Below are 26202 nucleotides of genomic sequence, written 5' to 3'. Positions count from 1 at the left end.
AACAAAGTTGAGAGAGGACCATGTAAGGATGCTACATATCAGGTATGGAGTCATTCTGACCTTTACTTTCAGAGGAAAAGATGTTTAAGTGACAAGACAATGTAAAAACAAATGACCCCTGAGCAAGGCCAATTTGACCCTGGGACAATAATTTGAATACCTTTGGTGTAGGTCCACTAGGTAACACTATATACCAAATATGAAAGCTCCAGGTCTTATATTTTGGAGAAGAGGATTTTTAAAGTTTTATTATATAAGACTATATAAAAACAAATAACTTTCAGGGCGGGGCCAATTTTGACCCTGTGGCAATAATTTGAACAACTTTGATAGAGGTCCACAAGATGATGTTGTACACCAAATATCTAAGCTCCTGGCCTTACGGTTCTGGAGAAGAATATTTTTAAAGATTTACTATATAACACTACGTAAAACCAAGGACCCCCTAGGCGGGGTCAATTTTAACCCTGTGGCAATAATTTGAACAAATCTGGTAGAGGTCCACTAGATGATGCTGTATACCAAATATCTAAGCCCTGGGCATTACAGTTTCGGAGAAGAATTTTTTTAAAGATTTACTATATAACACTATGTAATAAAACTAGTGACCCCTGGGGCGGGGCCATTTTTGACCCCAGGAGAATAATTTGAACAAATTTTGTAGAGGACCACTACATGATGACACATACACATGTACCAATTTTCAAGGTTCTAGGCCTTGTGGTTTTTGAGAAGAAGATTTTTAAATGTTTCCCTATATAAGTCTATGTAAAACAAGTGACCCCTGGGGCGGGCCATTTTTGACAATTTTGGTAGAGGACCACTAGATGATGCTATATACGAAATATTAAGGCTCTAGGCCTTGTGGTTTTGGAGAAGAAGAATTTTCCTTTCCGTTGCCATGGCAACCAGAGTTCTGCATGGAATTCAATTCTTTGAACAATTTTCAACAATTGGGGGACCACCCAAGGAACATTCCTGTGAAGTTTGGATGAAATTGGCTAAGCGGTTTATGAGGAGATGAGGTTTAAAGTAAAAGTTCACGGACAGACGGACGGACTGACGGACGCCGGACAAATTGTGATCACAAAAGCTCACCTTGCCACTATGTGACAGGTGAGCTAATAAGGAAACCCATGACTGCCCGGGTGGGGCCATTTTTGACCCCAGGGCCAAAGATTGAACAATATTGGTATAAGTCAACTAGATGATATATCATGCCAAATATCTAAGCTCTTGTCACTACTTGATTTTACGTGTGTATCTATATATATATTTATTTGTTATTAATTGTTGTATGTGGCCCATATTGAAAATTGGTATGTGTACTAAATATGTTATCCAGTTTAAATAAAGACGTTACTTGTCTTTGTGAGTTCGGAGAAGATTTTTTAAGTTTTCACTATAACACATATAGAGAAAACCCATCAGCCCATTGGTGTGGCCAATTTTGACCCCAGGGCCATAATTTGAACAATCTTTGTAGAGGTCCACTAGACGATGAATCATGCCAAATATCTAAGCTCTAAGCCACGTAAGTTTAGAGGAGATGATTTTTGAAGTTTTCACTATAAACATATAGAGAAAACCCATGACCCCCCAAGGGGGCGGGGCCAATTTTGACCCCCAGGCCATAATTTGAACAATCTTTGTAGAGGTTCACTAGACGATGAATCATGCCAAATATCTAAGCTCTAGTCCAAGTAAGTTCAGAGGAGAAGATTATTGAAGTTTTAACTATAAACATAGAGAGAATACCCTAACCCCCCGGGACGGGGCCAATTTTGACCCCAAGCCAATAATTTGAACAATCTTTGTAGAGGTCCACTAGACGATGAATCATGCCAAATATCTAAGCTCTAAGCAACTTAAGTTCAGAGGAGATTTTTTTTTTTTTTTTTTACTATAAACATATAGAGAAAACCCATGACCACCCAGGGGCGGGGCCAATTTTGACCCAAGGGCCATAATTTGAACAATCTTTGTAGAGGTCCACTAGACGATGAATCATGCCAAATATCTAAGCTCAAGTCCAAGTAAAATAAGAGGAGAAGATTTTTGAAGTTTTAACTATAAACATATCAAGTATACCCATGACCCCAAGGGGTGGGGCCAATTTTGACCCCCAGGCCATAATTTGAACAATCTTTGTAGAGGTCCACTAGATGATGAAGCATGCCAAATATCTAAGCTCTAGTCCAAGTAAGTTCCAAGGAGAAGATTTTTGAAGTTTTCACTATAAACATATAGAGAAAACCCATGACCCCCCAAGGGGGCGGGGCCAATTTTGACCCCCAGGCCATAATTTGAACAATCTTTGTAGAGGTTCACTAGACGATGAATCATGCCAAATATCTAAGCTCTAGTCCAAGTAAGTTCAGAGGAGAAGATTATTGAAGTTTTAACTATAAACATATAGAGAAAACCCATGACCCACCGGGGCGGGGCCAATTTTGACCCAAGGGCCATAATATGAACAATCTTGGTAGAGGACCATTTGGTGATCCTACCTACCATGTAGCAACGGTCTAAGCCTTGTGGTTTGGGAGAAGAAGATTTTTAAAGTTTTTCCTTTCCATTGCCATGGCAACTAGAGTTCTGCATGGAATTCAATTCTTTGAACAATTTTCAAAGGGGACCACCCAAGGAACATTCCTGTGAAGTTTGGATGAAATTGGCTAAGCGGTTTATGAGGAGATGTCGTTTAAAGTAAAAGTTTACGGACGGACGACGGACGACGGACGGACGCCGGACAAATTGTGATCACAAAAGCTCACCTTGTCACTATGTGCTAAAAACACTAATAATATGCCCCAACCCCTGTAATTTCTAATACAGTAGTAAAATCAAGAAATTAAACATTTAGAGCTGCACTCCCACAGATATACCGTTTTCACATTTTTTTTTTTTTTTTTGAATGAGCAATTTTTTGCGTTATTATCTGCAAACCAATGATAAAAGATTGCTGACAAAAGATCAGATCACAGATTTCATATTTCCGTTCAAAAATTAATGTTACTAACGGTTTAAGAAAAGTGCATAAAACATCAATGTTTTAACTTAAATAGAAAAATCTGCCATTTAATTTTTCGCAAAAATTGGATGGTTCCAATCCAAGACATAAAATGAGAAAAGTTGTCAAAACGTCCAAAATGTGAGAGTGCAGCTTTAACGTTTGAAAGTAACCAGTGGGTTTGTCCCTGTATATTTGATTGTATGATTGCAGTAATGGATACTGGTCTAATTATCTTCTGACAATTTTTCACCAATTTTAAAGAAACAGAAAACAAATATTAAGCTCATATAACGCTGTACAATTTAATCTCATTCATTAGGATGAGAAAAATTCCCTAAAAATATTATTGTGGAAACATATCTCATTTAAATACATACAGGAAATGGCGACATCATTTACCCTTTAGTATGAAAAATGCAGTTTCCTGATATTTGAATAGCGGTTCTTTATTTAAGCATCTCAATTCATTCAACATACACATAGTATGTATCAAGTTTCAAAGGAAACCAAATCATCGTAACGATGGTTTTCAAAGCAAATAGATTCACACTCTTGACAAACTTCTTTTTCTATTTTCAACTTTTGAGATTTATTGATGAGCCTGCACCTTCCCCCTCTTATGCTGTGGCTTCAAGCAATAAAGTTACCAGCTCAAGTTGCACAACTGGTGAACAAGACTGCTGATAGTCGACAAACTGCACACCTGATGCCATGATAAATCATGTCCATCGACTTCCAGAATGAAGAAATGACGCAGCACAGAATTGATTTCAATTGGACCTCTCTGTACTTTCATCCCCTTGTTGTAGTCAAAGACTATATCTAAGTGTACAGTGCGGGATCTTGAGAAGCTTTCTGCTCCTCTGATGAAGTTAGTTTAGCAGAGTGTGAAACTCCTGTCTACACACATATGCCTGGACACATGTGATCTATGTCTTCTTGTGTGTGCCCAACCATCACCTGAAATTATTTTAGAGGAAGTTAGTGCTTGATTACAAGTCAATGTGACAAAACAAGGTCTTTCATTTATGCCACCAAGAACTAGTATTCCAAGTTTCATAACTCGTATGTTAACTCAAAGCAATTGAGCAGAAACTGTTTGGTAATTAATTTTAAGTCACTGCTTCCACTTATACTATCAGTAATATTGAACGTGAACCGACTGACCCAAATGCTATTCTAAATAATTTTATGTGCAGAAACCTTAATCCTATTGACACAAAAGTAATCCAATGGTATGTCTTCACAAAACATTCTACAACAATATTTTGTCAATTTAACTCAAAGATTGATTATTGTTTTTTTGTCAGACAAACACAGAGATGGCCCTATATCGCTCACCTGATTTGAGAAAGGATTCTAACTTAATTATTGTTTGGACACTTACTGGACACTTTTGGTCTGACTTTATAATGCTGCTGGTGAAAATATTAAAAGTCCCTTAATAAAGGGCTTACAAAAACATGAAAAAAAATGTATTTGTTTAAAAATTACAAAGGGCCATAACTCTTACAATATTTAAGTTTGTATTGAGCAGAATAAAAGGCTTTGCCTAAAATACAAACTTAAAACTATATTTACAAGTAAAACAAAAAAATCTACAAATATGTTTTTTGTATCTGGTTTTTGAGAGAGAATGATCGGAAGAAAACATCACACATTCACAATCATATTAAAAAATAATTTAGTTTTTTTTAAATTATATTCTATTTCAAAAACACTGCAAAAGACAAGACACTTACGTTTCAATTTCTTGATTTAATACATTGATGATTTTCAATTCTTATGAAGCGAGATGGGTCTTACACTCTAACCAGTGCAACGTGCATGTTCTTAGTTGCTCAGTTATTACCTTTCTTAAAATTCTCCTCTTGATCTGAGCCACGCCAAAATGATGGGAGATGCTTTTGTTGTCTTTTCCATCGGAATGTATAGCACCTCTGTGTTTCTGTTTGTCTCCTGAAATAGTAAAAGTTTATTAATAATAATCACAATAATAATAATCAGTGACTTTTACTGAAATTATTTTCACCGATTGTGCCTTGCACATTGGGGAACAAAGTTGACTTCTGAGGAGAAGATTTTTCCATATAGACATATAGCAAAAAGTAGCTCCGCACCCTGGAGCAATGTTTTTTATGAATCAATATCCGGTGAAAAAAATTCATACAGGGTATTGAAACATTTTTTTGATTCAAATGAAGACTTTTAAAAAAGATAACTTAACTAGCTCTTCATCATATTAAATAAAAATTAGCAGTCTATGCCGCACACGGAGCCCCGCATTTGATCTTACCATAGTTTGACTGAGAGTTAAGTTTCACATCGACAAGTCTTTACAGGTCTATTAAAGCTCCACTCTCACAGATTGAACGTTTTGAAAAAGGTTATAATTTTTATCTTGGAATGAACCAATGTATGCAAAATGCATGGAAACCTGTGATATAAGACGGCTGACAAAAAATGTCTTTGAATTCCCGTCAAACATGTCCGAACCAAATTTAAACTTTGGATATTCACGTGACTGTGATTCACGATGAAATTCAGCACTTCTTGCCCAGTATATATACGTTTACTTTAAGCGGAAGGCAAATTAAAACAAACACATTTGTCCGAAAATTAATCAAACTTTAAATGGTGGTAGAATTGTCATTTATTCATGTAATTTTCAAGAATCAGGAAAGGAAATAAATGTTCTCATGTTGCCAATTTAGTCTCGATCATCTAGACGCTTGTATCCAGATCTATATCGTTCATTGACTCTAATTAGAGCGGCTTCATGATTGAGACTAGCCGGTTCTTTGATTATTGTTACGATCGAACAGTGGTTGAAAATGTAAAGTGAGACCAGTTTTTTACCTGTTATTGAACAAACTGTTATGTTGGCAGGACTGTCCTCCTCAGCAATGCAAAGACCAGCAATGACTGGCTGGCACTCTGTAAAATGGCGATTAAAACATTATGTCCAATTAAAACTGTCCCATTCTAAACAATCCATCAGCAATATATATAAATGAGCTGCGCCATGTGGAAATGTGTCTTGGGAAGTTGACATCATTCCATGTAATGATGTCATAAAGATGAGCAGAAGACATTACTTACTATGCAGTAAAAGTTCTTACTTTAACAGTATCTTTTTTTGATAAAATTAATCAAAGTGAGCTCTTTTATGTCATGTTTCTACAGTACCGTAGGTCTTGTACACATCTATGTTACATATATAAATAATAAACCGGAATAAAATGAGGAGCTGCGTACACACTAATTCCTCCTTATGTACTGTGTAACTCAAGAAAAACACTTCATAATTCTAGTAAATCTCTAGAATTCCCTTACTTTTCTCGCTGTAGAAAAATGAATGAGGAGTTGCAAACAAGCAGGGCCATAAAACTTTTGCCATTTAAACTGTACCACAACAGCAATTTAAAGACAGTGATACTCATTGATGGAATAAGCACTTAGACAGCTACAATTTCTGAGAAATGGAGATCAGACAAAATTCTCCAGAGATAATTTATAGCTTTATTTGAAATAAAGAACATGTTACAGTGTTTATGTTAAACTTGTTACTTATCCCTGATTTAACACAATCATTACCTTCAAAATGGTGATAAAATAAAAACAAATATACCTTATTAAACACTGTTTACTATCACATCTGTACCCCCCCCCTCCCCCCTTCTTACATACCTAAGCGGCTCTTTCCACAAGGCCAATTATAAACCATGAACCATGAGAATCCTGTTTAATAATTTGATTTTAAATCACCCAAAAGGCTTTCTACACATAATGGTTCCTTAATTTAAATCTAGCCTCCAAAGTTGTGATTTCATTGAAAGACTTGAGACACCTTATTTAAAAAAATGACGAAAGGAAAGCTTAAACGCAGAAGTCTGGACGGGTATACGAACCTGGAAATAAATACACAAAAGCTCACCATGCTGCTAAGGATTCTTATATAATTCCCGGCCCAAGTTCAGCTGGAGATGTTGATTCCACACGGCTGGATAACCGGCCCAAGCTTGGCAGTATCTGCAAGAGGAGGGTGTATATCTGGGAAAACGCATTTATAATCAATTTGCGAAAGTTCTTATCCGCCATAAGTAGTGAACATGTATGTGGCTTATAGATCATCTGAAATGAAGTTTAATAAAGGAGACAAGGTTCGGTCTGGGATCTAAACCTGGATTTTGATGCTGAAATTGTAAGTTTTGTTCAAATGAAGTATAAACTTAAAGTGAGTACAGAGATATCTTGAAGCCCAGATTTATCACTTACCTGAAGTTTGTATGGCTACAATTTGCTGTAAACTGCAGGAACTGTCCCCATGAGCCTTTTGTCTGTTAGGGGAATGGTGGCTTAGGTACCACTCTGCATTTCTTATCCACACACAACACAGTGTATCTGAAAATGACAGAGAATGGCCATGCACTTATGAAAGCTATGCTAGAAATACGCCGTTTTGAGTGTATCAGATGACATTTCCACACAGAAATTGTGAGGCCTCCAATACAGCAGTACTGACACCAATGACGAAAAAATATATATCTGTCATGGAGCTGTGCTGGTTCTGTGGCGTCAAAACCACTGCAACTTGGCAATTCACTAGAAACATCTTTTCAGAAGAAAGAAACAACCAATACTGGGTAGCCTTTGTCACCCAGTGAACACCCAGAGCATCTTGTTACTTTGAGCATCTATTTACTTAGAAGTACAATGTAGCGTCATTAAGATCTCAAATTAACAAAAAAGTGTATCCGAAAGCTTTAAATACTGAACGAAGTGCAACTTTGAGGCGGGTTGCGAGCAAATACTGTCAAGGGCAGAAATCTCCCAGAAGTTTGAAAAAGATTATGCAAAGCTCTAGCTTGATGATTTTGGCCCAATTTCAAATTGTTACTCAGTAACACGACGGCGTAAATTTAATCAAACATCAGTATAGTTACACAGGAAAATAAGAAATAGCTTTAAACTCTCTCACGTTCATGGCAGAGTGTCTGGTGACGGTTAAACATTCAGCCTGGTGGCTGGGGTAACATATCTAAATCCCTAAATGGATGATCTGATCCCAGCCAACAGATCAGCGAAACACGAATTGTATTGCGTGTCCAGGGGGGGGGGGGGGGGGGGTCCCAAGGATATCTTGACGCAACTTACCATAGCCGCCTCGCCTTTTTTTCACAAAGCCGGCACACACAGTTCATTCTCAGTTTGCATGTTGTGTACTGAAAAGTTCCAGCTTTCCATGACACTCGCAATAAACCTATCCATGAATTAAAACAAATTAAACTACCAGGTAATTATGGACATATAAATGTCATTTTTTACTTAAATTATTGATAAATACAACTTATATTGCAGTCAAACTGGATAAAATATCAGGAAAATGTGTCTTGTTCCAAAAAGTGTGGTTGCAGACAATAGTCCAAAGACCAAGAATTTAAGTGTTCAGACAGGGGCAGGCAAATCTTAAAAAAAAATCAAAATTTTAAAACTTAAATAAAACTAAAATTATACAAACCTTATATAAATCATGTGTTAACTTGAAAATACATACAAGAATACAATGTACACATAATCAAATGCTACCTCAGAGAATCATTTTTTTCAAGAACTACTTAAAGGGGTACTGCAACCCGCAAGCCTTTCGTTGTGGGCCGACACCTTTAAACCTCTTTCCCGCACATTAATTAAACACGTCTTATGTTTTGTCAGTGCCGGTTTTGATGACCAGTATAAATCCAAAAGCAGTTTTTCCGCCAAAATTTACCCAAATGATTTGGATGAATGCTTACCAAGAAAGTGCAGTGTACACAATCAAATAAAGTATTGAGTATTCCAGAAATAATGAGCAATCTGAAATCTGACCCCTTACATTCCTTAAATATTCACAAAGTGTTAAGTTCTTGTGTTTGATATCTTTTTATGATTCAAATGGTAAAAAATGGTGCAAATGTGAGAAGCCCTGAAGAAGAAAACTGATATTTTAATAGAAATAGTGATGAAATCAATGACATTATGTTTATTTAGCAACTAAAGCAACAGACCAACCAGACCTACCAGTATGCTAATCTATATTTAACTGCTAAATTTTAAAAACCCAAAACATACAGATAAGATCTGTGGCGCAGTTGTTTACATTGTGTGATTTAAATGCATATATTTTTGTTGGTGATTAGTTTAAATCCAACTGAAGCAATCTCTTATCAATATAAACCTTAGTTCATCCAACAAATTAAATATTTGAATGTTAGAAGATTTGTTTTCAGAAGATCAGCAATAATGTTTTTCTTTAATTGTCTCAATGAAAAATGTAATGTTCAAGTTTATAGGCGCAGTTTTATCTGAGAATTTCCCTGGGTGTGAACCGCTTACTGTGTCCAAGTTATCCAAGCTGGATCAAAGACATTACTACAATATGGGCAATTTGCTCTGCCATTTTTATAGATAATACCCGGTAGTGTATTCCAAAGGTATTCTTTTGGTACATTGAACTCACAACAATATTTGAACTCCTGACGTCCAGCACCGCTGTCAGATTATGCCATTGCATGCTCTTTACTGAACGAAAGATAAATGAATACTCACAATTTTGAACAGTATTTTTTTGTCACAGATAGCAACCTTTTAACCCCACTTAAACCTGTCTTCCCTATTTGGCAAACAGAGAATTTTTAGAAAATTTGTTATCTGATGATCCTGTACATTTTGTGTGGATTGACTAAATACTGTTCGAATTTAGCAAATCAAAACTAACATTTTGGGTTTATTCAGTGTAGACCCTAAAATATCAATTTTGATTTATAAGTATGTAGGTTTGTTTAAAAGCTCAGTACAGTTTACTTTACTTGTTAAGTTATCCAATTTCTGTAAAAAACATATTACTAAACTTGACTATAAAATACTGTAGGGGGGCGTGTCGTAAAGTTAAGAAAAAATCCAAATAATGCAACAGTCAATTGCAGCATGGGCCCCCAAGGTCCTGCTAATAGTGGGGACTTTGACTTTCGGTCCAGCCAATCCCAGGTAAAATTCCCGCTCTGCACAGACAAACAGCTGGTAAAAGCCCTGTCAAATGAATTATGATCATTTCGTAACCGCTCATTGTTGGTCATTTCGTAACCATTGTGTTAGTCAATTCGTAACCGTTAAGAAATCGAATGGTCATATCTTAACCGTTGACTCCTATAATTATGAGGAATTAATTTAATACCATTTGAATTTACAAAATAAGTTTACTGTAGGTATACAACATAAAAATAACAACATAAACAAAGTTAAATCTAGTAGTTAAATTCCTTCTTTATTCCTAATAGTGTAGTGCGATTTGCCAATAAACTCTGAAACTATGACAAATAGAAACATTCACACTAGCTATTTTTTATGTTGCGAAGGAAATATTATAAGCAGGCTGAATATTAAATGTAATATTTTTTTAATTTATAGATGTTCTACCATTGAGAGGAATTGTGACCTTAAGCCAATATTTTTTTTAAATATATAGACCATATAACTTTAGAATTTCTTTTTTATTAAATTGCATAGAAGTATTGTAAAATGTAGTGAGTTTGCCGAATGAGATTATGCGCCTTTTATATGCTTATTGTATTAAAAATGTGCCGATATGTTTAATTTTGTATCTTGTTATTGGAAATTAATACCATAAGGCCAAATAAAAAATAGGTGTGTTTCAAATAACACTGCTAAAAAAAAATAGGGTAGGTAGGTCGGAATATTTTTTTTTATTTTTTTATTATTTTTTTTTTTGATATATTGATTTCAGTAACTGTTGACTCAGAAAGTAACAAAAATAAAAGTCATCAATTTTCAGGTTTATCAGTAGTTTTTAAACATGTTACATGCTTCAAAGGAAACATTCTGTATTTGTCTGGTTAAATACTTTTGACAATGATGGTTGGATTTCAACTAAGTTATGGTACACCACTCTGCTATTATTTTAGACTTTCCAGGAACGGTTTTACTTTTCTTTATGCACCCGTTTGCTTTCAATCACCCTCTGTGGAATACTAATCTCCCTGAAACATAATTACATGAAGAGTGGGACAGCAAATTTACCATCAGCCATCAGCCAAGGAAACCTCAATGCTGTCAAGAGGACCTGGGGGTTCAGGTTTGAAGAACAAGTAACATGCAGGTTTTATTGCCAAAATTGCACACTTAAGTCTGACATATCAATCCGAAAGTCAGTATCTGACACATTTGTATCTGACAAGAAAATATAGTTCAAGAATTGAAACATACCTGCCACACAAGCACAAACGTAATTCACCTTAAGAGTTCGGACATTCTATAAATTCGGACATCCATTATTATTTTCAAAAATAATTTATTTTAGGTACCTAATTTTCGGACACCCAAAGGACATCGACTGAACTTTTACAGTTACTAAATCTCACAGACAAAAATTATTGATTTTTATCGTTACAATGCCTGGCTAGATTACCTAACCGTTTACATCACTGTGATAAGTTAGTTGGTTACTACCCATCCTAAACGATTTATTGCCTGGTGAAAAGGATGTGTGATATATTCAATGGAGGATTAAAGAAACAACAAGGGCAATGCAGAGATTAAGAAAATACAGACATGACATGTTTGTAAAACGATCCGCCAATTAACTTTGAAACTTGTATCACACTTTTAATATAGAATTTATGAAGCAATAATCGAACAGTAATACTCATTGAAACATCAATCATGCCAAGAAATACCAGCCAATTTTTCCACTTTTCATTTCTACACAAGAGCCAATTTCAGGTACACATTAACCCCTAATTGACTGAGAATCTGACCATGTGTTTAATCATGTTTTCATATCTAGGGAGTTGCTGTAGTTTGGGTCAAGATTTGGAAGAATGTATTTAATTTTGCCCAGAAAGACGTGAAGAAGTATCAAGTGTTAACTACAATTAATTAAAATTACAGAGTACTTAATTTAGTAAAACTTATTATTTACTTATTCTTAAACAAAAATATGATGTTTTTAATGAGTAACATTATCGTTTTAGACATATGACAGATGTTAATGAAAATGGTATGCTTAACCAAGCGTTTTATTTGGAATGAAAATGTAACCTATATTACATTATATATGAATCTGGCCGTCTCGTAGGTCGAATTATATTTAAGGGTATGCTTTACTAAGCGTATGGATATTGATTTTAAAATGTCAGATTTATTGGGTTCACATTTTTAACAAAAACACACACTCTTATTGTTCATTTTTAAAGCTTTGTTGTTGTTTTTCACTGTAAAAAATATTGAGTTCGTAAGTATACGTATACACCATGGAAAATGGGAAATATACAAACGAAACTTGAAAAAATATATCACATTGGCGAAACTGAATCTCCGAATGTTAAATTTACTTCAATTTTGTTCATATTATCATTAACACATGAGGCGGTTAAAATGCATTTTCGTATAACTGATTGGGATTTGTTTTTGCAATGTTTCAATCTAAAAAATTGCTTAGTTTTGTGTTCATCTGGCATTGTCTTCATACCGTGACCTGTGAAAGAACATGTTTTGACCGACATAAACTCACAACAATGGTCGCTGTCCTTGAGTGACTCCTTTTCTGTAAAATATTGACCCACCCCCACCCCAAATAATAACATGACTCAGAACGATCGTTACTGTAAATAGGTATTTAACCCCACCGAACAGAACCGACTATGTTGGTCATTTAATATGTGTGCTCTTAAGTCTTAGTAATACAGGTGGTAATGCTGCAGCTATTGTTGTTGATACTACCACTACTGCTTCTGCTATTGCCAATGTCAACACCACCGCCACAACACCACCATCAGCACCACCACAACCACCACCACCACCACCACTGATGATGATGATGATGATGATGATGATGATGATGATGATGATGATGATGATACCCCTAAAACTACTGCCGCTCCTGCTGAATTGTTGTTGTTGTTGTTGCCACTTCTACAACAACAGCTACTACTATTCCTTCTACTAACTAACATATAACTTCTACTGATGCTGCTAATCTAGCGTTAATCAATTATATGTTGCTGTGAATGAAGGAACTAACCTTTTTGTATCAATGCGAAGACCCTTCATTTATCTATTTATAATGAGCGCAAAGTACAATGAACCCTTAAAGGGACTGTACACCAGATTCGCACCAAAAAAGTTTTCTTCTGTAACGAATCTCAGGACAATTATCTAATGGACTGTGTTACGCTTTATCATAATTGTAAAAAAGTACCAAAATGTAAAAAAAAAAACTGTGTCGGAGACCGGGTTCTTCAGTTAGTAAGTTTCAATGCATTGTACACATCGATGCCAAGTTTATGTCAGTTTTCGAAAATTTTCTTTTTTTCCGCTATTTTATCATACGGAGTATAGCCCCTTTAAGCAGATTTTCGACATCCACAGATAAACAACTCCCCGGTATCATTTTATTAAATATACATGAGTCATAATATTTTGAGCCGGAAGTTGATAAGTTCGACTGGGGTTTGTAATTATATTTGTTTCCAAAAACTTCCTCACGCCGGCCAAATCCTAAGAGCCTCTTATAGAACAATACCGTATTCAAGTTGTTAAATTAAACGACTTGATTACGGTATTGTTCTATAAGAGGCTATTAGGATTTGGCCGGCGTGAGGAAAATATTTAGCTGTCGGGGAACAAAGAAATACAGTTAGTACATTTGTACTTGATGTTTTCAATCTTTAAACATAATTAAACATAATAACAAGAGTGTGGTTTAGATAGTTAAATATTGTTATCAAGGAGATTGTTCATAAACAATATCAAAGATGTAATGCTTAGCTTAGTTAATTAACAATTATACTTTTTATAGTTAAGAAAATCATGTCAATACTTAATAATAAACTATTATTGAATTTTTATTTTTATTTTTGACACGTGTCGTAATAAACAAAATGAGATGAAGCGTTAAATCTAAGAACCATGCACTATAGAAAGATTTTTCCGAAAAATGACCAAAATTATTGCTCCCCTGCATTTCATGCTGGTCGTAATGGCCATTAAATGAAATGAATTAGCTGTAACAGCAGATAACTGATAAAAATTTCATGGAGAACCAAGTCAGTCCTTTAACCCTTAGCACAAAACCACTGAATGGAGCATAATGCATATGCTGCTAAAATCCAGGTATATGCTGGCATACAGGGGTTTCCTTCTTAATCGAAAATTGGATAGGATTTCTTGGCATGAAAACAATAAAGTCAACACATTCAATGATACCGGTAACTATTAAATGTGATGAATTAAAGTTATAAATGCAATACTCAAGTTACAATAAAAAACACCAGACACATTAATCCTGCATAACAATATCCATGCTCTCCATGAGATCCTCGTGGGTATAACTGAGTTATGTGACGTCACACAATGGGACTGTTTGATCTGAAGCCGATAAAAGGTGTTTATTCATTTCAATGCATGTATAAAATGGTGTTGAATGGGATTTTAACTATCTTGATGAAGGAGCTACAGTGACTTATAGGCGTAATAACCATTGATAACTACGGATAAATTAATAAGTGGTAAAATGCAGACATGAAGAAAAAAGGCAGGTTTACCATACATGTAAATAAAATGTAAAAATGGTTATTTTCTATGAATTCGTAGAGCGAAAAATTAATTATTTTAAGGTGACCCTCCGAACTCTAAGGTGAAGTACGGTAAATACATTCAAAAAATCCAACTCTAATATTGTCAACTTTACGTACATACATTTCGAAACAAATGCTTTTCGTACCCAAATCACATTCTTTTCAGGGAAAAATAGGTTAGGGTCGGCGGGAAAAAATAGGGTCGGTCGGGTAACCTGAAACAGACCTATTTTTTTGTTTAGCCTAACTAATAATTTAAGGTTGTTTTTTGTCGGTTTCTGATATAAAGTATGCAGAATATGAATCAATTGAGAAAAAAACAGAACAAAATTTTGTTCGTTTTAAACAATTCAAACAAATATAGTCAATGAAATAGGTCAAGAATGATCATTTATGTAAACGTAATTTTACTCAAAAATACATCGCGATCAGTCTTTAATTATTGTTTATAAAATGTAAGAAAATAATTAACATATTTTGGTAGTATAACAAATCATTTCTAATTTAGCATGATATATATATATATATATATATCTAATAACTATTGAGTAACATAAATTATTGGCTTGTTACTAGTGAGAATTTGAGTTATGTCTCCCAATTGGTGTCTTGGTTGCTGTGCCATATACATCCAGGTTCGAACAATACACTTAACGAGGTGCTAAGTGTACTATTTATCACCTTGTTAAATGGTGGTTATTATATGAGCAATTGATTACTTGACGGTTACGAATTGACTAACAGAATGGTTACGAAATAACCAAGATCAGCAGTTACGAAATGGTAAGGTTACGAAATGACCAGATCCCCGTCAAATGCCCCTGGGGACATCCTAGGTTAGGCCCATTCCCTGTTATCAGCGCAAAAACAATAACACCGCATTCACTGAGCACTGCCGGTCCACCTGGAAGGTAAAAGCATGGCCCATTTCCCCTGCTATCCCCGGTATAAACAAGACCTGGGCGCCATTGTTACAATTGACTGGTGCATAACTGTGGCAGAATAAGGGAAATATTTTATTGTTGCATTTATTATCAAATATGAGAATTTAAGACACATGCAAAAAACCACAATACGAATTGGTGATAGTGTTCGTTCTGTTCTGCTATTCAAAGGTGATGAGAATGACTAATGACATGACATTGACAAACAAAATGTAAGGCATTTGTATCCTTTCGTCTTTTAGTTATTAAAATCTGAGATGTTAAGGGAGCAAATCACTTTTTAGATTGGAACATACCAAATAATAATAAGCGACGATGTAGTGGTAAACCAAGTTTGCTAGAAATCAATCGAGTTTCTCCAAAATACAAACAAAAATTACACCGGATGTTGATACTAGTGATTTAGTTTCGGATGAACAAAATCCGGATAAATCATTTGCTTTTCATCCAAAGGGTGGACCATTTATACAACTGTACAAAGGTCATAAAAATAAACGAAAAAAACGTTGAATATGTATTTTAAACACTTACCAAGTTATCATTCTCTTTCCGTAAGAGATGAACGCCATACTGCATAATTGCACGGAGATGGTACCACGGAGATACCCGAAAATTTCCGTTATATTCCGGAAAGTTAAATTTCTGTATACTTGAAAATTTGGATGCTGATGGTACACGAAATATCGAATTTCCTCATTTCTGTTTTTTATGGAATGAAACTTCGGAATAATATACAATAAGCTTTAAATGAAGTAAAACAAATAAAAAATGCTTAGTATATAGCTATTTTTGACCCAAATTATGATTTTTTTCCCTGGTCGCCTTAATAGCTATTTTTATGGATACACAAATATACAAACACAAAAGTTTAAGAATATTTTTTTAATATTAAAAGAGAATAATATTTAAAACAATGAAATGATCTCGTAAATAAACATTCAAGCTTATCAACTTACTGTCAATGGTCCTTTTTATTGACATATGATACATCAAATCTGGACTGAAAATATTAAGGAGACCAATTTTTGTCGCCTTAATCCAGCGGTCCCCATAATGCCTAGATTAATATATATATGGTCACCTTAATATCTGTAGTATATATATATATATATATATATATATATATATATATATTTAAAGATTCAATAGGTCATTTAAGGGACAAAGATATGGATGGCACTTTACTACAAACGACCCCTGATCACAGAGCCACAAAATACCTCGTCTTTGAATTGAATCATGAATGACAACAATGTTCCTGCGAACCAGATTATGCAAATATCGGGACACAAGAACATCGCATCTTTAAACAACCATAACCACAAAAATCCAAATCAACACAAGGAAATATCCAACATGCTGTACCCCAATGAAAATACCTGTACAATGCTCAGTCTATTCACACGGTTTGCCAGCAATGCTCAAGTTCACACAGTCACTGATTCCACATTAAATTTTACTTTTTCCGTTGAATTTACCACATATTTGGTGCTCCAATTAACGGAGGTAAAACTCATTGTGCATATCCATTAAAATGAGAAAAATCCATAATATAATCCAACAGCTACAAAGCGAATTCGCACTACTGAAAGCGACTGTGACGCTGACTAACGGTCTTTTCAAACTTCAACCGCCAAGTGACATGTAAACACTCGCGTGATTACTAATGACATCACGCAGTTATGAAATTGCTCTAATTATTGATTTGCTTGATCTAAATGAATTGAAATATGTTTTTTAAGTGAAACCATTGAAACTGATAATTGAGATATGATTTATGTTTTTATTGTAAATAAAATGTTTTTATGTCAAACTATTTTCTTTCTTGTGGCTGAGGCATCCTAATAATACTCAATGTAAACTCTTCGCTCTAGGACATGAGACTGTGTATTGAAGAAACTTTGACCTAGATTTCGACCGTAATAGAGTTATATTATAAATAGAATCTCAAATTCGTGATTTTTTTTTGTATCAAATTGATTAAACTCGTCATTTAAAAACGATAAAAACTCTGCAAACCCTCGTTTTAATTTGATACAAAATAAACAATCATTTGGGATCCTCTATACGTTAAACATGAAGAACATCATATAAACATTTTAGGACTCATAGCGAAAAGAATATTAACTGATTTACTTTATTTTTAACCTGAGGTGAATGCCAAACTGTTACGTTGGAGGATGTTTATTAGAAAGGCTTTAATATAATAATGTTACATGCTAAATATGAAAGCCACTCAATTAACAGTTGTGGACATGATTTGGTTGGTATGGTAATATCAAATTAATACCTGCAATAACGTATTCCTCATCAGTGCTTTACTCATCTGGCTCACTAACAAAACTGTCCCCTTCAAAGGGATTTGAATCCGTGTTTAAAAATTTAACCAAATTATGATGAAATTTCAATACATAAGGTATAATATATATACTCGTATATGCCTTTAAACGTTTTGCCATTGTCAAGTATACTTATAGAAGTTTTCTTGGTCACTCTTAATGTTTTAAGGATTTGAATATTATTACATTTATAAACAATATCATAAAACTGAAGGACCATATTTAGTGTCCACGCTATGTGACGGACACCTGTGCCAACATCTATAGAAATTCATTTCGAACCTATCAAATATAAATAATTTCTGCAATTGGGGAAGCGAAATCCAATCACAGAATCGTTTTCACAAAATCAAAACTTTGTTTTAAGTTTTACGTAGATGTTGCTATTCAAATATGTTATAAATCTCGAAATATATTAGTTCCCAAAATAATTGTTAATGGGACCATTTTTGTGTCTGCAAAACTCCCATTTTGGCACTAAAAATAATTTGTGCCCAGTGGGAGAAATATAATTTTGAATTATATAGTTTCCTAGTATTTTTAAGTTTTGTTATATTCTACCAAATGTTTTGACGATGAACTATGCAAAATTAACTTGTGCCACATTGGAAGATTGTGTCTCAAATAAGACTAAAAAGGTTAGCAAATAAACCGGATTTGCCAAATTAAACCATTTCATTGAAGTTTTGTTTTGTAGTTTATTAAAATTTTCAATTCAAATACTGTGATATTATTTTATTGGAAGAGTTATTTTTTTTAAATAAATCATGTCTTCTTGCATGTCCATTTAATCAATACGAATGAGTGATAAGAAAGAATCATATAGAAAAAGGAAACAGCGCATGAAACAACATTTTCCTATATAGTAAGTATAATACGTATAAGGTATGTTAGGTATTTCAAATGCAGTACATAATAAACAATGAAAACATAAATTAGCATTAGATGGCCAAAACATTATGGTATAAATATAACAATTTAAATAAGCAAATGCATTACACATACTGGTGTTTTTACCAAAACTATCAGTAAATTGAATTCTGCTTAATTATATAGTATAGAGATTTATATAAATTAAAAACATGAAGGTGATGCATGATTGAGCAAAGAGTTGGATGGTCCTATCATTAATCTAAATCGATAATTTGCCAATTTAACTGATCTTAAATTGTCTTATCGGCGATGATGTATTACAGTTAATATGAACTAAGGCGCCTCCTCTACGGGCTTGAAGTGTTATTGCCGGACACATTAAGTTAACTTAATGACTAAGTGAAACATACTAGGAGTAGATTTAGATAGATAGATTTATTCGTGCATATACATGTCATAGTAACAAACCAAATATCTCATAAAGTTATAACACAGACTGATTAACAAAGTATTAGTGATGATATCTATACTAAAGCACAACATCATTAGAATGCTTTGGATACATACGTGCGTTAATAAAGATTTAATTCAATGTGACAAATATATAACACAGGATAACCCATTAAAGTTATTCAACTTATTTCCAATGGGGTCCTTATGACAAATATAATTATTTGCCAAGATCGCAGTTGTAAGCTGTTTAAATTAGGTTTTCTTATACAAAAATAACATGCATGTACTCTTGACCAGTTAAAGAATGATTAAATGTTTGAGATCGAACGTTTACAGTTATAATGTAACCGACTGTTTAAACCATATGACACTTTAGCATAATATGACAAAAAACTTAGAACTGATATGCAAGATTAAATGAATAACAATTAATAAAATAGGAAATCTTCCATTTCTGCACATTTCATACCAACAATGAGATGTGATTTCACTTCTTTTTTAAAAGTAAAAGGGAAATGTTTTTTTTGTATATGTTAATAAAACTTTTAAATAACAAGCAGTTCTGTTGCTGTTAGCAATTTATTTAGTGTATACGCAACAATCTTCAATAATAGTGTCTTAATGATCAAAATTATCTAAATTTCAATTAATGAATATTGTAAACAGCTTTGCTAAAATCAGGTATAAACCAAAAGACCTGTGACAGTTAAATATGCAGCAACACATGTATTCTTTACAGATCACCAACAGTGATCTTTTTGTCCTGCTTTTTGATAAAAAGGTTGTTGTTTTTTACATCTGGTGGGAAATAAAATTGTGTGAATAAATTAATGTTAAAATTTTCCAACTTTTAAAGGCCCAATATGTTATGATCTCTTATGAGGTTTATTCTAAATGAAGCATGACCAATTGCTCATATCATGGGACTTTCAAGACCCAGTATATTAAAGTTTAAACTTATCAAGGTGTAATTACAAACAAATGACTTCTAACCCTCACATAATGTTTAACCCACAGGGTGATCTAAAAAGAAATGATAAATTGCAATTACATTCAACATTCAACAGAGCTGAAAATATATTCTAAATTTATCACCTATATAGAATATACAATCAAAATAATCAAGTCTGACAGTGATATTGTTGGAACACACCCAAATAAGAACTCAGTGAAAAACTGTCAGCTGAGCTAACTAAGCACTATTTCATATATTTTTTATATTTGTTGAGTGTACCAGCCAATAGAGCAAGACCAAATTTCAGTTCCAAAACCATTTATATATGAAAACAATTGAAACAATTAAAATGATTATATTATATAATTTATACAGAATGACATCATAAGGCTATTAAACGATTCACATATGTTAATATGCACAAATTAAGGCTACAATTATCTACTATTAATTTATATAGATTTATCTGAAAAAATGCTTGCAATATGTACAGTGTCAAATTATGTTGATAAAATTCAGTGTTCTCAAAAGCACAATCAATGTTTTCTGTACTGACAGCTGGATCTTAAATGTTTAACATTTATATATATATATATATATATATATATATATATATATACATATATATATATATATATATATATATATATATATATATATATATATATATATATATATATATATATCTACTTAGGGCATTAAGGTGACCGTATATTTTTTACGGCATTAAGGAGACAATTTGTATATTTTTTGTTTTATACTTTATTTTGCTTTTTTGTTGATAATTTAGTATTGAAATGATCATTTATTATGAGTACAAAATTTAGGTTTCTTAAATTAATTAACAAAAAATATACGTAATTTGCGGTCTCCTTAATAATTTGTAAGTATGTTGCAGGTTTTAAGGGGACAGGTATATATGTAGAAGGGTTTATGGAGACCAGTGTATATATAATATTATTTTTGAGGCATTAAGGGGACCATCCATATTTTATGGCATTAGGGGGACAAATTATATATATTTAACTTTTGACAGTATAGACTCCCGTAACCTTAAGAGACAACTTGGTAATAGTATTTTTTATAATTGTGTATAATAAATCCACAAACAATGACCAGTCGAAATGGGAGGACTGCAAATTTCATAGGATATTCATCGGAATTCTTTTACAGACCATCTCATTCATTAAATGCAAGTCAGATTCAGTCACTTGATCTCTGTACCGTTTGATAAACAAAATATATAATGACCAGGGGCGGATCCAGGAATTCTCGTTAGAAGGGGGCGTTACTTAGGGGCGTTTGCAGGAGGATTGAGGGTTACTCAATTAAGTAATTTTTAACAATTTGTAGTCGGAAATGATGCATTATGTGTATATTTTATTATTTTCTTCTCATATATTGACACAAAAAGTAAACTTGGATGATTTTAGAGGGAGCGCACGCCAACTGCACCCCTTCTCAATCCGCTAGTGAATGGTGACTTAATATTTGATATATTATGGTTAAATAGAACTTTCAGTTGAATTATATAGAAACTGTAAATGCTAAATACAAGTTCTGTGCTTGTAAAAACAATAAAAGTTTCGTCTGCACACGAATGTGTCTGTTAACGCTTGAACAGTTATATAGCTCATGATTAAAGAACATTGTTCATTGGGTTCATTGTGACCCATGGAAGTTTTTTTTATTAAATTCCAACTTCCCCTTAAATTTTACTTGCCTAAAAGTTTAACCTAAGTCAATCAGGGGCCATAACTTGTATTAAGGATATGGAGTTATGTAACCTCATTGGCTTATGGTCCTGAACAATTGTGTGAAGTATTAAGTCAATTTAATGAAGGGTATAGAACGCCTTAACCAATAGGCTACGGAGACGGTTTTAATGCATGTACTCAATTGCAGATTCAGGGGGCGGGTTGGGGGTGGGGGGAATCGGTCCCAGCGCGCGCGCCGTCCCCCACCCCTTTGAATCGTCCGTTTATAATATGTTCTCAGTCAATATCGGGAAAAATACAATATTAAGATAAAAATGCACTATTTCGGACTATAAATTGGGGAAGTCTAACCCCCACCCCGGTCCAACATTTCAAGCCATTCAATTTCTGTTCTGAGGGAGGGACGGATGTGGAAAGATTAAGCCCATGAGTTTCACGTACCCCTTCTTAAGTCAATTCCAGAATCTGCCACTGATATCTGTAATCAGATTTGTTGTTTCATAATGTTATTGTTCCTTTAAACAGTTTAAACCTTTTATGTCATCAACATAAACAGACGCATGTTCAGTAAAAAAATACTCTGTATACAACGTTCTCGTACTCCAGAGCGATGATGCTATGCATTATATTTATCACCATCTGACTGACTGAGTAACAGTCAAAACTTTTCCGTTAAAGAGACTCTCTCATGTTTTGGCACCAAACATATTTTTTCTCGTAATGCATCTGAAAACACTTATATGTATATTTATTTTACTCCTTGGTACTGAAATTGCAGAAATAATAGTAACCAGGTTGATTTTCTTACTTCAATTGCATTTTTAAAAAACGATTGAAGTATTAAAAATTAATCTTGTTCAAGTTGGGAGCAAGCACATAGGGGTGCAGATAACACATAGAATAAAAAACGGATCGCTTATCCACTCGCCCACAGGGACTCATACTAAGGTGTTGAATATTTTAACCTTAATGGAAGTTATTGGTTTATCACGTGATTATGTCAATCAACTGATTGTGCAACAGCCTTTTGTTGAATCGGGTTAGTAACGCATTTCCAAATATTGGACTTCAAAGACTATATGTTAGCACATATCAACATTTATTGAAGGGTTTCAGCCATCAATAGCTTAGCTTTAACACTTCGTTTGATACGCCATACTTTATTTCGTAATAACAATCTATAAAATCCAAGTAAAAGATGCATTTTTAAAACCCTTAACGCTTCATAATCATATCCTCTTTAGCGGCTGAGGAAGCCGGTCCAAACCATTCACATACTTTCCGAGTTTCTTAATACGAGGGTATAGCCAGAAGTTCGTGGAATTCCTTAATACAATCAACACATTTTAATATTTTTCAACGCTCGCTATAAAATCTATTTCAGCTGTAAATGACATAGAAAACTTCAAACTGATACATAAAATATAAAGGAAACTACAGCTTTTTCATTAACATGAGATCAGTATAGCCCGCGCAGTTCAAACGTCAGAATCTGACGTCAACGTCATAACTTATCAAAGTAAGAGCCGTTCGCCGCAATACAACGTCGAAGTCTCGCTACCCACTGCCGCTAAATGTCACTGAACCACTCTGACTTGTAAAAATACAGGCGTGTCTGAGCTTCACTCTGTAGTGCCTGAAAGTCATTGAAGCGTTTACCTTTAGTTCACATTTAAGTTTCGGAAATAAGGCAAAATCGCATGGTGGTAGGTCTGGCGAATAAAGGGGGTGGGGAAGGATCTCCGCTTCAAGCTGGATTGTCGCGGTAGTCGGTGCCTCCTCCGATCTATGTGCTGATGCATTTTCCTGGTGAAGAATCCACCCATCATGCAACGCCAGTGGTCTCTTAAATGCCATCGCCCTCTACAAGTCACGCCTCAAAACCTTAAATGGAGAACATAACTGAGGCTTATAACATTTGTCGCGTTTTGCGTACTTCCTCAAATATAATTAAAACTAACACTTATTCAATCCCATATTTTTAATCATAAACTTTTTAAAACATTGTTTTATGCAGATTTTATCAAGTCCTAAATATTGATAAAAATGAATTTTGTTATATATCACTTTACCTTTTAGTAGGAAGCACCCGTCACAGATTGGCTCTGCGGAACTGCATGGAGTAGGATAACACCGTGCACATCAAAAAAGAAAATGAACATATACTTTCCTATCGAGCAGGATGGTCGTGCCTTCTTCGGAGGCGGGGAACTGGTAGTCTTCCATTGACTGCTTTGCTGTTTTGTCTCAGGGTCGAAATAAAACAGTCAGGTTTCATCGCAAGTGACTATCTTCTCAAGAAAACGGTTTCCTTCCTTTTAGTACCGAGCTAAGGATCGGCGTGATTCCCGTACTCTTTTGCTCATCTCATCTTCTGTCAGCAGCCGTGGAACCCAACGCGCACTCACTCGACTCATTTTCAAACTGTCTTTCATTATCCTCCGTACCGACCCATAACTCATGTCCAACATCTTGCATATTTCATAAAGAGTGACTCGACGATCAGCGTCAACGATGTTTTTTACGGCCTCGACGTCACACACTGTAGTTTGTGAAACCGGTCGCCCAGACCTCACGTCGTCACAAATGCTTTCCCGCCCCTCACTGAACCGCTTGTGCCACTTGTAAACGAGCATTCGCTTCACTTGAGTTTCACTCGATGCTTCATTTATCAGTTTAAGTGTTTGCGATGGAGTTTTCCCTAGGTTTACACAGAACTGTATCACTGCCCGTTTTATCAATCTGTCTTCTGGCGTCATTTTAAACAAAATTTAACTATACCGTTCAAGCTAAAATGTTTCCTTTGAAATAAACAAACAAACGCACTGACTTAAAACTTCACTTCATCACACGTTATTAACGTCACGTCAAATGTGCAAACCTTCGCGCCGTTTTATTGGTTTCAATGTGAGTGGTCAACAAAACAAGATATTGTCATGGGTTATTTTAGCAACTGCGGAGGAATGCGCGACCACCTGTTTCCACAGTGATCACTACGTTGTCGTTATAACATGCTTTACGATGAATCTCGCATTCTTAATTTCAAATTACCTGATTATTATTGTATGAAAGTTTAAAAGATATGCTGCATATTGTATCCATTTTATCAAGCTTTTCCACGAACTTCTGGCTATGCCCTTGTATATAAATCTCTTATAAATTTGCCAACTAAAATTCAACATGGGTAAACAATTATAAAAAAATAACGTATTTTATGTATTGTAACATATTTATAAAAAATAGTCACTTGAATCAAATGAACATTTTCAATGTACTTTCTTTCTCGCGGAAAGTGGACATTTCATCTTACTCCAACAAGTGTGGGGTATGGTTGATTCTCTTCGTGACTGAAATCAACTTTTTTAAACACTTGATGCATTTCAAATGTAGTCCATATAAACATCCCCTTCAGATTCTTTGACGATTGCATTTCCATGGGAGATCACTGCGTAGGATAAACATACAAGTGTTGTTTAGCCACACTGTGGTTTCAATTATGTCAGGGGCGTAGCTACCCCTCTATTCATGAGGATTCATAAATGTGGTGGGGGTTCGGGGCAAACTTGAAAATTTTGAAAACCATGGTGCAATCTAGTGCATTCTGGGCGTTCCGATGTGCATTATTTAGTACTGGAAAATAACCAGTTTTAGATTCATGTAGTCAAGTTCGCATACTGCAACTTTGGTTGATTTTTTTGTCAGAATCATGTGGATTCAGCCGCGTATTCATGTATAGGCGGCTACACGCCTGTATGTTGTGCATATAAATGTATAATTTGGTTTAAATGATGCATCCTTAATATAACACCTCCTTGCTGCTACACCAATAGAAACTTCATGGGATGTTAATAGTAAAAGAACTAGCACTGACGTTCCCATTTTTGTCTGGGTCATTTAAATAATAGAAAACAATTTACAAGATAAACAAATTTGTTTTGACTTCTTTAATGAATTATATAAAAAACATTGTACAAAGATATCATGACACTTTTAAACAATAAATATGGTTGTTAATTAAACAGTATGCTAGCTTTAACGATTTAGGCAAACCATTGGAATTTTACAGTGGTCTTAAAAGGTGTATTTAAAGCTGCAATCTCACCGATTGATCGTTTTGACTACCGGTACTCTTTTATTGTTTGTCTATAAATGGACAATTTTTTTGCATAAATGTCTAGACCCAATTTTAAGTGATATAAGAATGCTGAAAAAAGATCAGATAGCAGTTTATCATATTTATGTTAAAAAAATGATGTTTTATGGCTAAAAGC

At 34.3% G+C, this 26202-nt stretch overlaps 1 long non-coding RNA gene across 1 annotated transcript; it reads right to left on the bottom strand.

The window, feature by feature from the left end:
• Window positions 1-3667: 3667 nt before the first annotated feature.
• LOC128234060 (uncharacterized) lies at window positions 3668-5931 on the bottom strand. Its single transcript, XR_008260860.1, has 3 exons — window positions 5876-5931; window positions 4869-4975; window positions 3668-3976 (listed from the first exon to the last, which is right to left on the bottom strand). It is a non-coding gene; the product is annotated as an uncharacterized LOC128234060 (long non-coding RNA).
• Between the last annotated feature and the right edge of the window lie 20271 nt (window positions 5932-26202).

Source organism: Mya arenaria, chromosome 5 (assembly GCF_026914265.1).
Source record: "Mya arenaria isolate MELC-2E11 chromosome 5, ASM2691426v1".
NCBI classification, from domain to species: Eukaryota; Metazoa; Mollusca; class Bivalvia; order Myida; family Myidae; genus Mya; species Mya arenaria.
This window is presented reverse-complemented; position numbering and strand designations above follow the sequence as displayed.